Source organism: Pleurodeles waltl, chromosome 4_1 (genome assembly GCF_031143425.1).
Source record: "Pleurodeles waltl isolate 20211129_DDA chromosome 4_1, aPleWal1.hap1.20221129, whole genome shotgun sequence".
Classification (NCBI taxonomy): Eukaryota; Metazoa; Chordata; class Amphibia; order Caudata; family Salamandridae; genus Pleurodeles; species Pleurodeles waltl.
Window position 1 is genome coordinate 449,064,310 of NC_090442.1, and position 16,718 is coordinate 449,081,027.

The window sequence follows — 16,718 nt, forward strand, 5'->3', positions numbered from 1 at the left end:
TCACCCTATGTCTCTCGCTCCCAAGGGGCCCGTCTCCGGTGGGTCGTCCTCCTCCCTGGCAGTCACAGCAGCATTACCGGCCCAGTGGTGTCATGGCGCTCCCCCTCGGCGCTCTTTTAAACATGGTCTCGGGGGGGGCTTTCGACTGAGCCTCCGGAGCTCACGTCCGATCGGCCATGTTGGTTGGCCCCGTCCCCTCTGTTACAATATTTTTATATCACACCTCAATAGGCATCTGATTGAACATACATTTTTCCTTCACAATTAGTCAAACTGTCTTAGTGAAACCATAGGTCTTGTTCTTGTTTTTCTTCAGAACACCATTAGACCAAGCATGGAAACAATCCATTTTCTAACATTTCTGTATATTTTACAAATAAACCTATGATAAACATTTTGAAGGTTACACTGTTATTGGTGACATGTCAGATGGCAAATGTCTTTCTTCCTTGGACAATTACAGTGATTCAGATTGGACTTCTTCCTCTTACACTTCCGTCTTGCCAACATTCCACAGTGTCCCAACTCCACTGAATTAGCTATAGCAAGTGAGGATAATATAATTTATCACTCCAATGTTGACTTCTGTCCACTCTGTCTATACAGCACCAATCACGCCCTGCAAACCATGGATAGGAATATGTTTTTTGTAAAACATTGGGAACAAAATATATGGAATGTTTCCCAGTGACAAATGTACCAAACATTTACCAGACAATTTAAACAACAAGACTTAGACGACTCACTGTACTCGGTGTACCTTGTATCTAAATATCAAGTGTCACGAAACACAGGACAGGATGGTCTATTTTGAAACAAGTCCGAGACACTCGGTCACCAACGTCCAATGGACTAAACTGATGATATACCAAGGCATTTTCTTGAACTCATACATTTATTCATGCAAACATCTTACAATAGCATCAAAATAAAATACAGAAACGTGCCTTCATAATAGCCACATTTTTTGCTGGCAATTTCAGAGAGTGAAGTCCAAAAGGAGGCTGATAATTCTGAGTTTGAGGACCTTGGCAAATAATACTCAGAGTTCATCTATACTGAATCTTGCAAATGATATCTCTGAAATAGAAGTGTCCTCAGCTGTTTTAGTTAAAAGAATTGTAATATAGATGTAGATGCTTTATCACCAAACAAAACCAGACAGCTATGATTCTTGTAACCTTCCACCTAAATAGTCATGAAAAACATACCATACAACAAGAAATTTTGTGAATTTCACAATATATTTTAAAGGTTTGGTTTACAATTCCAATTATACTATTATCCAAGAGGAAGAACATAGTCAGTTAGATTTTGAGTGTGGTGGTGAAGGTCCATAAGCTTTGCCTAGGGCCCTCCGACACCAACCTGTCATTGACTACTGGGGAGTAGCCCCTCTTCAATAACATTGCTTAAGTGAATCTGACTATAAATATATGTTGCTATTAGAGTTTTTATGACACTATTGATGAGATCATCCATTTAAGTGAATCCTCGCAATGTTACTACTATTTTGTCTCCAAGCATTTCTTGTACAATTGTGGCAGTACATTGGCTTGATGGTATCAAACAAGCAGACAATACTTCACCTTGAAATACTTTTTCTCAAACAGGTTATTGATGCTGTTATGACTTTATTGAGTTACACCAACCTCATCAGTCACATTACAAGTTGGCTGGACTTAATTGCAGGGATATTGGGTATAGGAATTAACATTTGTGCCCGGGATTCCCACACCTAAACCTGTCCATGGTGGGTTTTTGTTTACTTGAATGAGGAATAAAATGAGGACATGAAAGTGACAGGTTATTTCCCACTGGGTTTCCATACTTTAAGTAACAGATGTTATCATTACCCAATTAAGGATACTCAATTTATTGGCCTACAAAAGGATTAAAGCCTGATATTGTGCTACTGGAATTTGAACTTGTTGGAAATGGCCCTTTCTGCAGGGTTATCCACAAACTGTTTGCCTTTCTCCACCTATTTTTCTGACCCTCTTTATGTTGGTTTTAAGATTCTGGGTACTTTACCACTACTAGTCAGTGCTAAGTGCATGTCCTTTATCACCTAAAACTTGGTATAATTGGCTTACACCTGTTTGGCTTATTCAGTTCACCAGTTTGTAATAGTTGGGTTGCAAAGTAGGAAAGGCTGAGGCAATATCAGGTGACATTTTGTGTGTTACCCTCCTATTTTTGGCAGCTCTCACTCCCTTCACGTTTTGATTCTAAACAGGGGAGAGGACATGGGAGGTCTCCCCGCCTGGCGCTGCAATTGTGCCACCCTACTGTTCATCTAAGAATGGACCATGGAGACATTTGCTTTGTGTTTCTCAACATAATAAGGTTCACCTCTGCAGGGACCCCAAGTGTAGCGCACAGTTACTCTTACCCACTGAATCGCTCAAGGACTTGAGCAGAGTCACCTTATCGCTGGAAGAGGATTCCTGTACCCTTTCTGTTGGGGATTGTTCCCTATGTTGGAGAGTATTGCCTAACCTGATGGACCCCTACGCTACACATGCAATACCGGCGGGTATTTACCCAGCACCCCTAATGTAACATATTACCTGTACAACATTTATGGGGACATATGTTTCAGGTGTTTGCTCTCTAAACCAGGATACATTAGTCCCAGGAGGAGATGATCCATGTACATTTCTGTGTTCCTCATGGCCTGATGCATTTCATGACTTAAGCACGTAATGGCCGTAAGATACATATTGTGCTGATTCTTGCGATTTACGCATGACCTCTGAGGATAAACCTGATTTTGCCTGGCTTTGGGACATACACTAGCCAACCAGAAACCCGATTTCTAACAATGGTGTTCAACCGTAAGGATAGGACTTGCGCTTGTGCAATAACACAGTGACTCATTTTTGCACAACAAAACTCTATACTTAGGGTTGTGTCTTGTGATTCTCTTGTTCTCTCATTGGGAAGTTTTATTATTACTGTTGCGTCACTTTATTAAGCCTGGGAACCTTGTTGCTTATCTCAGTATTGCATTAGCAGGGGTTAATCCTTTATATGAATCTCCTGCCATTTTACACCAGGAGTGAGCTTAAAGTATTCTGCAAGCAGAGGGGGCTGAAGGTATCTAAGAGATCCATAAGGTTAGATCTTCAGGAAGAGCTATATGCCTTTTTGAGAAAGTGATCTAGGGGAGGCCAGATGATTCTAGAAGGACTCTGAGGAAGAGGAGGACCCGCTTGGGATCCCTAAGAATACTAAACCCTGGAATCTCCAAGAAGATTCTGAACCAGAATCCCTATTGAGCAGTGGCCCTGAGAAGAGTGAAGAGGAGGGAAGAAATGACCAGGCAGGGACATCAGTAGAGAGTGAGGACCCTATAGATAGGGAGCCCCTTACTGGATCTAGTGCCAGGATTAGTGTCGCCTCCTATTTCCTGTTCCCTGAAGAGCTCAAGAATAGACTGGCTGAGAGGGACCTGAGGTTGCAGGTGGCACAGCTGGTTGTAGAGGAGACAAGGCTAGAGTCTGAAAAAGTATTAGCGCAGGAGAGGATGGCGGAGACTGAAAGGGCCTTTGCCATGGAAAAGCTTGCTTTTGAGTGAAGGAAACTGACCCCTGAGCATAGGTTTAGATCTCTGGAATTACCAGTGCTGCAGGTGGAGTCCAGTTGTGGCATCAATACTGAATCTAGTGTGGAGGATTTTTGCAAAACACTAGATGGATGGGTGAAGGGTAGCGCAGCAAACAATTGTGAAGGGCTGTACAATCTGAATGTCAGGGTGTCCGTGTTGTGTTGTTGTTCTGCAGGGCCACACCAACACCTGCTGGAGTGTCAGTTCTTTGACCTCAGAGAACTTATAAAGGAGGGAGAGCCCTGGGTGAGTACCAGAAGGTCTGGAGAGGCACTGGGGAGTGACCCTAAGGGGAGTGGCTCAGGTCCCCCTCAACTGAGCATGGGGAAGGTTCAGAGTGACCCAGACAGGTCCCCTTGGAGTGGGATGGGTGCAGGGTCCATGGCCCTTCTCAGAGTATGAGGAGAGATGGGGTGGGAGATGTCCCAGGTTACCTTATGCCCAGACCCTGAACCTAGAGAGTCCCCCAAGGGGACCCTAATCTGTACTGGGAGATCATCACATAGGTGTTCGAAGACCTTGGAAGGGCAGCTGACACAAACAATCAACCAGTTCTGGTGGCTGCCAGTACCACTCAACAGAGGAGGGTACCCAAGACCAGATGGGGTGTAGGGGGAGGAAGGACTCACCCCAGGCTCTAGGTAAGCCTAAGGGTATAGACTCTGGGTTGGAGGGCCAGGTTCAGGGTATCACCCCTGACCTGGGGTAAGGGGTGACTGCCACAAGCGCCCCTACCATTTTATCATTACGGGTACCATTCCAGGTGGGAGGGTGCAAAACTCTAGAAGGGAGTGTTGGGGGAGGAAGGACTCACCTCTGACCTCGGTTCAACCCAAGTGTGCATACCATGGGTTGGGAGACCATTTGCAGGGGAGCACCCCTGCACTGGTGGGATAACTGAGCAGGGCAGCTACCACAAATGCCCTGACAGTTCTGGAATCTGGGGGTACCACTCCAAAAAGGAGGGTACAGGACCTCAGAAGGAGGGGCTAGGGGAGGAAAGCCTCACCCATGGCTCCTGTCCAGTCTGATGGTACAGACCGTGGGTTAAAGGGCCAGATTAGGGGTACCACAGCTAAGCTGGTGGGAGATGGAGTGGAGAAAGGATGTGATGCACCTTTGGCTACTGTCCCCCACTCTGAGAAACCACAGAGGACAGAGACCCTTACTTGGTCTGAGGCCTAGTTCTGGACACTTACAGCTGCTGGTGGCCTCTGGTGGTTGCTGTCCTTCTAGGCAGAGTTGTCGTAGGGTTGGGGACAGAAGAAAAACCCAAGGGGTGGCATGGGCCTCATCACTTTGCGGCCCTGGGATGCATCTATGAGTAGGTTAAAGTTAGGTGCTTCACACATGGGGTCCACAGGTGAAGAGAGGAGTTCCACATGGGCTAACTTAGTGGGTTCTGAGAGCACAGACAGAGGGATCCAACTGAGTACAAGGTGACATAGAACTGGCAAGTGTTGCCCCTGCAGCTGCGGGCCAGTGCCCATGTTCTGTCGCCACAAGCAGGTCAGCCCATCCAGGTATTGATTGGCCTACCGTGGCTTTAGGTTGTAGGGGGCAGGCATTGGAAATGGCTCTTTCTGCAGGGTTATCCACAAACTTTTTGACTTTCTCCTCATATTTTTCTGACCCTCATTTTGTTGGCCTAAGGACTCTAGGGACTTTAACACTGATCAGCACTCTCCCCTAAAACTGTGTATAATTGTCTTACATCTGTTTGGTCTATTTAATTTATCTGTAAGTCCCTTGTAGAATAGTATCCCATATACCCCGGGCCTGTAAATTAAATACTACTAGTGGGCCTGCAGCACTAATTGAGCCACCCACAGAAGTAGCCTTTCAAACTTGTCTCAGGCCTGCTGCTGCAGCACCTGCATGTGCAGTTTACTGCCACACTTACTTTGCAAAACAAAATGCTTGCCAAGGCCTGAAATCCCTTTTTTATAACGCCAAAGTCACCCCTAAGGTAGCCCCTAGATAGCCCTTTGGGCATGGTGCTGTGTATGTAAAAGGTAGGACATGTATTTTTATATGTTATATGTCCTAGTAGTGACCAACAGCCTATTTTATTTTTCTCTACTGTGAGTGCTGCTCCTCTCATATGTTTGCATTGGGAATTCACTTATATATGCCTAAGTGGTACTTTCTGATCTGTGAGGAGTAGCGTGGACAAGTTTGGTATGTTTGGAATGGTAGTGAGAAATCCTGCTTACTGCTGTAGGTGGATTTTTCATTACTATTTTAGAAATACCACTTTTAAAAAGTTCTCATAGCTCTGGTGCTTTGTAGCTTGACTCCAATCTACATCTACGTCAGAGTGATAGCTGCACTTTATGCATACTCTCCAGACCTCCATTTATCAGGGAGGGTTGGGTGTGACAGGGCTACATCTGAATTCATCTACATAATGATGGTCTTCCTGGGTTGGGAGAGAGGGAGGTGGGGCGTACTTTGCACTTGTATAGGCTGGGCCCTGCCCTCATACAAAGGACTTGTTTACCCCTACTGATATCTGTAGCCAGAGTAGGGGAGAAGAGAAATTCTTGAAACTGGGACATTTTCACACCTTGGAGAAGTTGGTCAACTGGAGTATAAGTACAGGTGCGCTTATCCCATGTTTCTAGAGCACTTGTGGAACTGGGACTGAACCTCTGCCAGAAGGACAGCTGAGCTGAAAAAAGGACTCATCCGGACTGTTCTTCTGCTGTTACCCTGCTACCTGCTGTCTGCTGGGTTGCATAAAGGACGGACTGGATTACATTTCTGCTTGTTGCCCCGCTGCCAGCTGCTCCCTGACTTTCGATGACCCATGCACTACCAGAACTGCCAGGAGGAACCACCACCCATCTAGCTGAGCTGGCCTGCCTGTCCCTGCTGTGCCACCTTGAGTGCCTCCCAAGGAGCTCAGCGCAGAGAGAGTGCTGCTTTCCTGCTCCTTGGACTCTTCTAAAAACTATTCCAGGGTGAGCACTTTATACCTTGACTTCATTTTGAGGCTGGCGCATAGAGAGTGCTTTATTCTCTCCCCAGTCTAATGTGCATGCTGTTTTGCTGCTCTCTGGCCAGGCATCTACACCCTGAGACTACAATGAGTGTCTCTCTCTCTCTCTCCTCAGTGTGTGCTAATCTCTCCATCTTGTCTTCAGTCGCATGGCAGCCGCCGCAGGAAAAACTGCATGGACCCATGGTGTGGCCAAATTGACATCCCCCGAGGAGGTGAACCATCACTGCACCTCCCCATGCATCTACCAGATGACGTGCTACCCAGAAACCAGGGGCAGGCCAGAAATTAATGGGAGGCTCATCAGCCCGGCTCCAAGCCTGGGTCAGTGCCATTAGGAATCCCCCTGGGAACTCCGGAGATTGACACTGCAGGCCCTGCTCCCAAAGCCTGCTGAAGCTCCTTCTGCTGTTCTCCCCTCATTGCCATTCTGAAGGGTGGGGCCAGCTGGAGAGGAGGTCAACCGAGATCAGAGCCACTGCTGCAGCAACCCAGTGGGCTTGGGAGACCTCTGTCTGATCTCTAAACCAGGCTACATTTCTCACACCAGATGATTATCAATGTACATTTCTGTGTTCCTCGTGGCCTGATGCATTTAATGACCTAAGCATATAATGACTGTAAGATACATATCATTCCGATTCTTGCATTACCATGATACAGAGTTCTATTGCAGCATCTAGCAACCTAGAAACTGCTTCTTATACACAGTTTATGATCTCTGACATTGTTGATCCTGTGAGACATGTATATATATATATATATATATATACACATCTATTCATACAGATATATATACCCATATATATATATATACATATATATATATATATATATATATATATATATATATATATATATATACACACATATATACATACACACATATATTTATATATAAGCACATTTTTATACAATCCTGCATGCCATTTCTTTTGTGGTATTTATTAAGTCATTAGTGTGAGTGTGTTGCGCAAACCCTTCACACAGGATCTCCTGACTGCTCTGTGCCAAACCACCTGGGGGGAGTACAGGTTATCTTTGCTGTGTAACTTACTCGCCCTGACTAGAGTGATGGATTCTGCCCGGCATAGGTGCATACCCTAGCCAACCAGAAACCCCATTTTTCAAAGAACTCAAATCCTCTGGCACATTACATTTTGTCAGCAGCGAGGTTTGAGCTCACTGAGCTGTCCTCTGGCTCAAATAACCCAGCAGTAAATTCTGTATTCTAACTCTTGATGGCTGGGGTGGGGTCTGGAGACTTCATCCCACACTGTGGTTTGTGCCCGGAGGCACCGATGGAACTTCCTGGCCCGAAGTTCAGTGCTATGAAAATCATGTTAGACATCCACTACGCAGGAAGCCTTTGCTGGGAGAAGAGGACTGGGGCTGAAGTGGGGGACTTTATCCCCCACTGTGCTTTACACCGAAGTCATCAACGTATCTTCCTGGCTATGGTTTTCTTTTCAACTGAAATTGTCCTAAACAAGTGTAGATTGCCCTCAGTGTAAGGGAGGGGACTCTGTAGGGTAGCCAGTGATCCCAGCCCACTTAGGGATGCCACCAGAGAGAAAGAAGATACAGTTATAGATGTGTCTGGGCACATGATTCAAACTGTGATATTATTGAGTGTGAACCGGCAGATGTACAGGAAATTGTGATTTTTTAGCTGGGGTTTCTGTAGCTTAAAGAGGGCCAATTCTCCTACCGAACCAGCTGTTAAGCATAAAAAGCCCAGGCGATGAGCACCCTGGCCACAGACACTGGCAAGGCAGATGAAAACCTGCAAAGAGACTGAATAATCTGTAAGTGGGATCCAACATTGTATTTTATCAATAATGGTATCCTGGTCTGTTCCAATTTATTGATTCAATTGTGGGGACAGTAACAGGAGAAGGGCGGCAAGTATATTTGTGTTTAGTGGGAGATCTTAATGCAAGGTTAGCCCCTTTCAATTTAAGAAATGGTGCAGCTACTGATGGGTGCTCTAATCAGAGGGGAAGGAAACTGGAGGTCTTTCTGTCATTGTTGGATCTACATGATATACTGGGGGAGGTGGGCATGGGTCATAAAAGCTTGCCAACTTTCAGGGACAAGAATTGTCTGTCTGTTGACTATATTTATATATCCAATAATTTCATTAATTGGTTGGTGTCTGGGACCATCATACATACAGACTTGGGTGACCACAGTCCAATTGATTTAGCCCTGATTATGTAATCTAGAGTGGAAATTAAAATTGGGACCGGAATTTGCAAGCTAAAGCATTCTATGGATGACCTAAGGGTATGTTGGAAGCTTTCTAATCCCACCCAAATTCTAGTCACTATGTTCATGGAAAATGTGGGGCTAATCTTGGATTGTGTAACTGATGATGATATTGATGGGAAAGAGGACATATTCAAGTTGTTTGTGGCTTTTTGCTTATGTATTTAAAAAATCCTCTCTAAGCCTGTGAAACTAGTGAAATCAGCCCTTATGGCACCAAGATGTTTCGATCACAAGGGCTCAGTAGCTAACCAAGCTATACCTAGGGTCCTAAATGCCTGACCTGGGAATTCCCCAACTGTGGTCAGTCTTTTGAAGCAATTTAAAAAGGCAACAACAAGGAGGTGGAAGGAGGTTATCACCCAGCAGTGGGGCATCCTGGCACTTTCAGCCTATACGAAGAACAGTGAGCCTTTTTGGGATTGAGTCTCAGTCATAAGAGCAGCTAATAGAATGGTAACATCAATCATATGTCATAATAATAGCAAAGTGTGGGAAGCACATTTTTCTCAAATTTACTCTGTTGGGCATTTCGTGTCACACTCCTGAGAGAAGGCGAACCTGCATCCTGTGGTAATGGTCGCTTTACATGAAGTTGTAACCACAATAGATAGGTGTGCCGATTTATTAAAGTTTAACATCACACTTTGGGCCCCCTTGCTGACTAATGTTTATAATAATCTAAAATATGCATTCTTACCTGACTCTTAGACTTCATCTACCATTGTCCCGCTGCTTGCCCAGCTGCTATTGTTCCATTGTACTGACAGACATGCCAGCCAAAATCTTTGGGAAGGTCCAATATAATAGGATTATTCAGTGGGCGGAGGATAACAAAATCATGAATTCTTGTCAACGCGGTTTCTGTAGCTGCATATGTACTTTGGAGCAACGCCTGAACCATAGCCTGATACTAGGTAAACAGACAGTGGCTAAGTGCACTCCATTATATCTTACCTCCATGGACTTCTGCATGGCTTTTGATTGTGTCAATTGATCCAAGCTATGGCAACTTTTACTGGACATGGAGTTGGAAGTGTCACTTGTCCACCTCCTTGCATCCATGCACGAGAACACAAAGGCCAGAGTTAGATTTGATCAAAATGGAGAATAATCAGGCGTGCATGCTCACCCCCTTGATGTTTATTCTGTATACTAATACATTTAGGGGCACATTTATACTCCGTCTGCGCCGATTGTGCGTCAAAAATTATGACGCACAATCAGCGCACAGGTTGCCCCGTATTTAAACTTTGACGCCCGAGCCCGCAGATGACAAAATTCCGCCGTGTGAGTCAATTTGGGGGTGTGGCAAATTGCCTTGCGTTAATTATATGCAAGGTAGGCGTTCCCTTCTAAAAAATGGCTTAAACGGCCGTGCGTCGTATTTATGCTTTCGGGCAAAAATTACGCACGTCCGGGAGGCGGAGCCAGAAAATGACGCACAGCCCGATTTGTGTCCAAAATTAACGCCTGGGTCAGGGCAGGCATTAAAATGGGGCAAACACACCTGTATTCAATCAGAACACACAGAACAAACAGCAGAGCAGCAGAGCAGCAACAGGGAGCCATAGAGGTGATTCTAATCCAGCGGTCACGCAGACGCAGAGCCCAGCAACAACAACAGCAGCTACAACAACACCAGCAGGGACCCCAAAGGCAGCACAGAAGGCAGGAGAGGATATTCCGCCCAAGAACAACCCTTCAGGGCCTCAGGGAACACGACATCATACAGAGGTACCGGTTGAACTGGCAGGCCATTCAGCAGCTGCTGTGAAACATTGAACAGCAGTTGGCCCCCACTTTGGTGACACCCCACACCATCCCAACAGAAACAAAGTTGCTTGCCGTACTTCATATACTTCATATGCTGGCAAGTGGCGACTGACACCCCACCACATCTGCTTCCCTAACACACTGCAGAAGCAGCAGGAAACTAAACAGGGGTTCTACGCAATTAGTGGCTTCCCACACGTCCTTGGTGCAATCGACTGCACACATGTACGCCTTGTGCCACCTGCTGCAACTGAACACCTCTACCGCAACAGGAAGCACACACATTCCATCAACGTGCAGGCCATTGTCGATCACCAAGGAATGTTCACCAACATCGTGGCTAAATATCCTGGGAGTGTACATGACTCCTTCATCTTCTGTCACTGCACCATCAATCAACACTTCCAGGATGGACGGTATGGCAATGGACTACTTGTTGGTAAGTACAAAAACCTACATATATATACACTGCATAGCAACCCTCTAGGACACACAACACATACACCACAACAGCAACATGTCAACATGAACACACTGAGGTCCTGACATCACTAGCCATGTTTCTTAAGTCACCATTGAACCTGTCACACATCGGATTTTACTGTACAGCCTAATCTTAAGACATTAATGAGTGTGGTTGCCGAAATGTCCCCTTGCAAATTGTAAGTGTCCCAATGACCTTTACATTAATACATTGCCTAAGTCTCAAGGTATGGGATGTCCAGGGTACTTTGTTATGAACGTGTTAACAATACTTTCAATTGTAACTCTGCATGGAACTATCATCTCACCCCCAGTGAAGACACACGGACACCTGTATCACAAGTCAGAATGCTAGGGAGGGCACACTGTACTGAAAATCCCAAAACATACTGCTGACAAACGGTTAGCAGACAAACACTTGCTCAGCCAAGGAAACAACACAATGCAGATGGTATAGCCTACAAGTATAGGATGTCACATCAGTACACAAAAGAGTCACAGACAACACAAGACAACTACTGCCATTAAAGGTCTTTTCAATAGTGCCATCTACATCAACATGATCCCATTCATTTTCTCTTGCAGCTGATCAGGGGTATGGCACCAGCCATGGATTATGACACCATTTGGCAACCCGAGTACAGCTGTAGAGCGTGCATACAACGAGGCCCATAGGAGGACACGCAGCATTGTCGAGCGGACCTTCGGCATCCTCAAGTCAAGGTTCTGCTGCCTCGACATCACTGGTGGTAGCCTCCTATATTCCCCCGAGATGGTATGTAAGATCATACTTACACGTTCCATCCTGCACAACATTTGCATAAGAAGGAACAGACCCATACATGCCTGAAGAGAAGTAAGAGGAGGATGCTGCCCTGCAACATGAGGGGGAACAACCAAACACGGCTGCTGGAGTGCGTAAACGCCAGAACATTCTGAACAATTTCTTTTAAATGTAATCACCATCACCACTTTATGAACTATTGTAAATAAACACTGATAAGAAACACCACATCATGGTCTGTCTAATCATTTTTGCACACCTTTAGCTCTAACTATCAGAAGAAGAGTGTCGCCTCATGGAGCATTGATGATATAACAATCAGGACACATACAATCCCACTACAAATGTGATGCCTATCATACAACGGTCACATACACACACAATGTAAATGACTGACATCCTGTACAGTTCACCTTTGAAGGGCAATAGCTGAGGACCACACCTATTACAAACATACATGTTGGAGTTTGGGTTTGATTGGAAACGTTGGGCAGTTGCTTAACTGTTGGTGACAAACTGTCTTTTAATGCTGCTGTGATAAACCCGATGACTGCTGCTCACGTTGCGGGGATTGGGTTCAAGTGGCTTTTGTCGCATGTAATTTCTTGGCTGCTCCTCGCATCCCCTCAAAAGCCGTTTTTGGATGTTTATGGTAATTTACCTTTAAACACTCGTAATTTTTTTTCTCAGACGGGTATCCGTACCAAATTTACGTGCTTTTTTCCCACCATCCTGTGAACCTGAAAGGTGCCCAAGGCTATATATTCCTTTGGAGGCTAGGAAACATGTGGCCAAAATATAGCTTAATTTTGGGGTCTTTTGGAAAACTGGGACAAAGTGCTGTGCAAGAAAGTGTATGTCTTGGCTCGAGACACAGAGAGGAACATGACGGTCAGCTAACGAGCTGCCGTGAACTCCCGTCGGACGGATGTGACGCCGAAACCGCGCGTCTTGCATTGTGAGCAGACCTTCCCTCGGTCTCTGCTCGGGAAAGCAGCAGAGGTTTCTTCCCGTCGGATCCACGTTTGTTTGTCCCCCCTGGCCCCCCCCCGGGCGACGGCCTGAAGGATAAAGGGGCGAGGGTGAGGATTTTCCTCATCTCGCCTTCGCGCTCCGGTTTGGGAGTCTGGGCGCGTGAGACTCGGGAAAGCTGCGGTAGCTTTCACTGCCGGATCCGCGTGTGTTTGTGCCCCCGGCCCCCACCCGGGCGACGGCTTGAACGACAGGGAGGCGAGGGTGAGGATTCTCTCCTCTCGCCTTCGTGCAACGGATTGGGAGCCCGGGAGCGTGAGCCTCGGATCTCCCGTTTCAGCGTTTCTTGAGGAAAGCCCCTTGGAGCTGCGCTAACGGAGCAAGGAGCAGCAAAGACGGTGACAGGGTATTTCTGGTGGAGTGGGGGGGTGCCTGGGTGACTAGTCCTATGATTTTTGCTTGACTATAGCTTGTCTCCAGCAGGCAGAGACTGTTATCATTATCGTTGCTGCCCTCCCAGGAGTATTGGGGAGCTTAAAGAAAACATTTATATTTGTGAAAGTGCTGCCTATTGCAACAATAACCAGATGCAAGAGTCTTCTACTAGAAGTTTGTATTAGAGGAACTCCAAGCCTAAATATTGAGTTTTACAGCTTCGTATTCGCTAGGGATTGCTACGTTTCAGCGCTTGTCATTTTATAATCACAAATTCTGTGCAAAACTTGTTGCTTTATACAGAAGGGTAGTGAGACTCAGAGGGACGCCAAAACTCAAAACGCTTTTGTATTCATGGTGCTTTGCCGTTTTCTGGAAGGACTGAGAGTGTAAATTGTTGTTTCAATTGAGAGCTCCTCAGGTTTAAGGATCTTGAGAAAGGAGGTGGGACATCGCTTAGATAGGTTCCCTGTCGGGTGGGGGTACTTGGCCCTCCACTTCTTGTGCTGTTTTTCCCCTGGATTTCTAGGCGTTAAAAAGAGAAAAAAAGGGGGCAAGAAGAATACTTTTGGTTATTGCGCTTTGTTAATTTCATTCCTCCTCTCTACTGTGTTTTCCTTTTTCCGACTTTTGTCGGGAAAACTAGGGAGGAAAAACGGCGAACAAGAAGGGGGGGTCATTATCTACGGAGAGGGGTGGCGGGGTGCCTTGGAAGCGGGCTCTAAACTCCAGTATTTGGGCAGAAGCGGTAAAGGGTATGCGACGTGGGAGATTTTATACCTCCCGCTGCTCTCTCCGTGGGAGCCTCCCGGAGTCCCCGGGGAGCCACACCAGATCCAACTTAAGTGGGACGGGGGCAAGAAAGGAGTGTGAGAGTGTTGGAACCCCGCAGTGCATGTCATTAATTAAGCGACGCCCCAGGGGTGCCCGGGCAGAAGTCAACGATGTGATTGTGGCCAGGAAAAGTAAGCCCGGTACCCGTGGTACAAGTGCTAATCTTCGGACTCAGGTCTCTGGAACTATAACAACAGGTATAACGGACTTAGATCCTAAAATCTATGGTGAAGGGCCACCCCACACAACACTATTAGTGGATCATCCTTTACCCCTCCGGGAAGAGAGTCAAATTGAGATCCAGGGGAGGAGTGATTCGTTGATCACAAGGTACTTCCAGACCGCAATTCCTCCACCACAGGATATGGCAAACGTTAAACCGGCCTTAGACAAGCTAGAGGCTTCTAAGCTAGTTGAAGGTGGTTCAGTTGTCGGCCAAGCACAAGAATTGTTAGATATGGAACCAGCTACAGTGAGAGAGGGCCCTTTAAAGATACTACCCTTGCCGGAAGTTGATGGTAATTTTTCCAGTGGATCAATAACGCATGACTTGGATGTACAGGCTCTGCTAATTTCTCTCACCAAAGAAATTAGAGGGAAATTCGAAATTTCAGAATCTAATCAAACTAGGATTCGGGAAGCCTGTGAGGTCTTGGAAAGTAAAATCAACCTGTTATCAGACCGGCTGGGGAAACTAGAGGCTGTGGTGGAGGCCCACGAGGAACGACTGTTAGCTCAAGCTAAGGACATTTCACAACTGAAACGGGGAGAAAAGATGTTGCAGGACAGATTGGAAATTTTGGAAAATAATATGAGGAGAAACAATATAAGGCTCTTGGGAGTTCCAGAGGGGTTGGAAGGGGAAAATATTAAGAGCTATGTGATTTCGCTGATTAGGGATGTCCTCCCCAGTATGGTAGGGATCAATCTGGAGGATGACATTCAGAGAGTTCATCGTGATCCTTTCAAGAAAAATCCAGGAAGGAAAAACCCCAGGAGGATTTTGATAAATTTCAACACATACTCTATTAAGGAAAGAATCTTGTCCGAAGCTCTCAAGGTTGGGGCTTTTCCCAAAGGGGAATGGTCTCTTAGGATAAGATCTGATGTGTCTAAGGCAACGTTAGATAGGCAGTGGGAGCTGGGAAGTTTTATGCGTGAGCTCCGTGAGCTAGGGGCGACGGTCCAACTAAGGTTCCCGGCAGCTCTCCGTATAATGTGGAAGAATAAAATGTACAATATGAGAAATCCTGGGGAGGTCAGTATATTTATAGAGCAGATTAAGGCGTCTCAATAAGATCTAGTGGAAAGCCCCCGTCCGGCGTGGGGTTCGAATATAGGATAACAGGATGGTTATCCCAGTAGAAAAAGGGAGGGTTCCTCTGGGGGGGAATGGGGTTTGGGGGGCACGTTGGTGGTGGTGGGTGTAGGGGTGGGTGACACGGGGAGTCTGGGTTTGTTTTGGGTTTGGTGGGTTGAAAGGGATAAAATAAGAAAGTCCTCATATGTTGCTAATATAGGTCGGGGGGTTGCTGTTCTCCTTTGTTTTCCTTCTCGCTATGAATGAGCATGCAGGGTATTGAAAAGTTGAGATTTATCTCATGGAATGTGAATGGGTTAAGGGTGTCTGGTAGGAGGAGGAAGATCTTTGAGTATTTACGTTTGGTTGAAGAAGAGATTATTATATTGCAGGAAACCCATCTTCACCAAACTGAATGGGAGACCTGGCTTAAACAGCTGAATTGGGTTGCGTTTAGCGTATGCTCTTCTCAAAGTAGTACAATAAAAGGTGTGGCAGTTTTGATTAAGAAATCCATGAGGTTCAGGGTAGGAATAGTACATGCTGATCCTAGAGGGAGGTGGGTAGTGGTAGAGCTGTGTGTAGGTGGTCATTGGATTACAGTGTCGGGTTACTACGGGCCGAATATTGACGACCCATCGCCATTTCAAGACTTATTTAATATTCTACTCTCAGCTAGGTACCCAGTGGTGTTGGGTGGGGATTTTAATATACTGCTAGACCCTGTACAGGATAAGTCAACCCCTAGGGGTACGGTTAATTCACCTAAAACAAGGGCAGTAGTGAAGCAAGCAATGCAGGATTTAGGCTTGGTAGATGTCTGGCACTGGAGAAGGGGTGAAGGAGATAGATATACATTCCACAATAAAAAATATGGGCATAGATCTAGAATAGATTTTTTTTTAATTCATAAAAGTTTATTCCCGGAGGTAAGAAGGGTAGCTCACAACACAGCACACATGTCAGACCATTCTGCAGTAATACTACATTTAGATATTAGGGTGAGTAACAGGACAATTAGCAGCACAATTAATCGTGCTCTATTTTTAGACGACGCATCAGTAGAAGTGTTAAAAAAAGATACTAGAGAATTTTTTCAGTTGAATCAAGGAACAGCAAGTTTGGGGTGTGTTTGGGATGCGTTTAAGGCTTTTATAAGAGGGAGGCTAGTTAACCTTGCAGCTTATAAGTATCGTGAAGAGAGGGAAAAGTTGGGAAACATGGAATTGTCATTGAAAACCTTGCA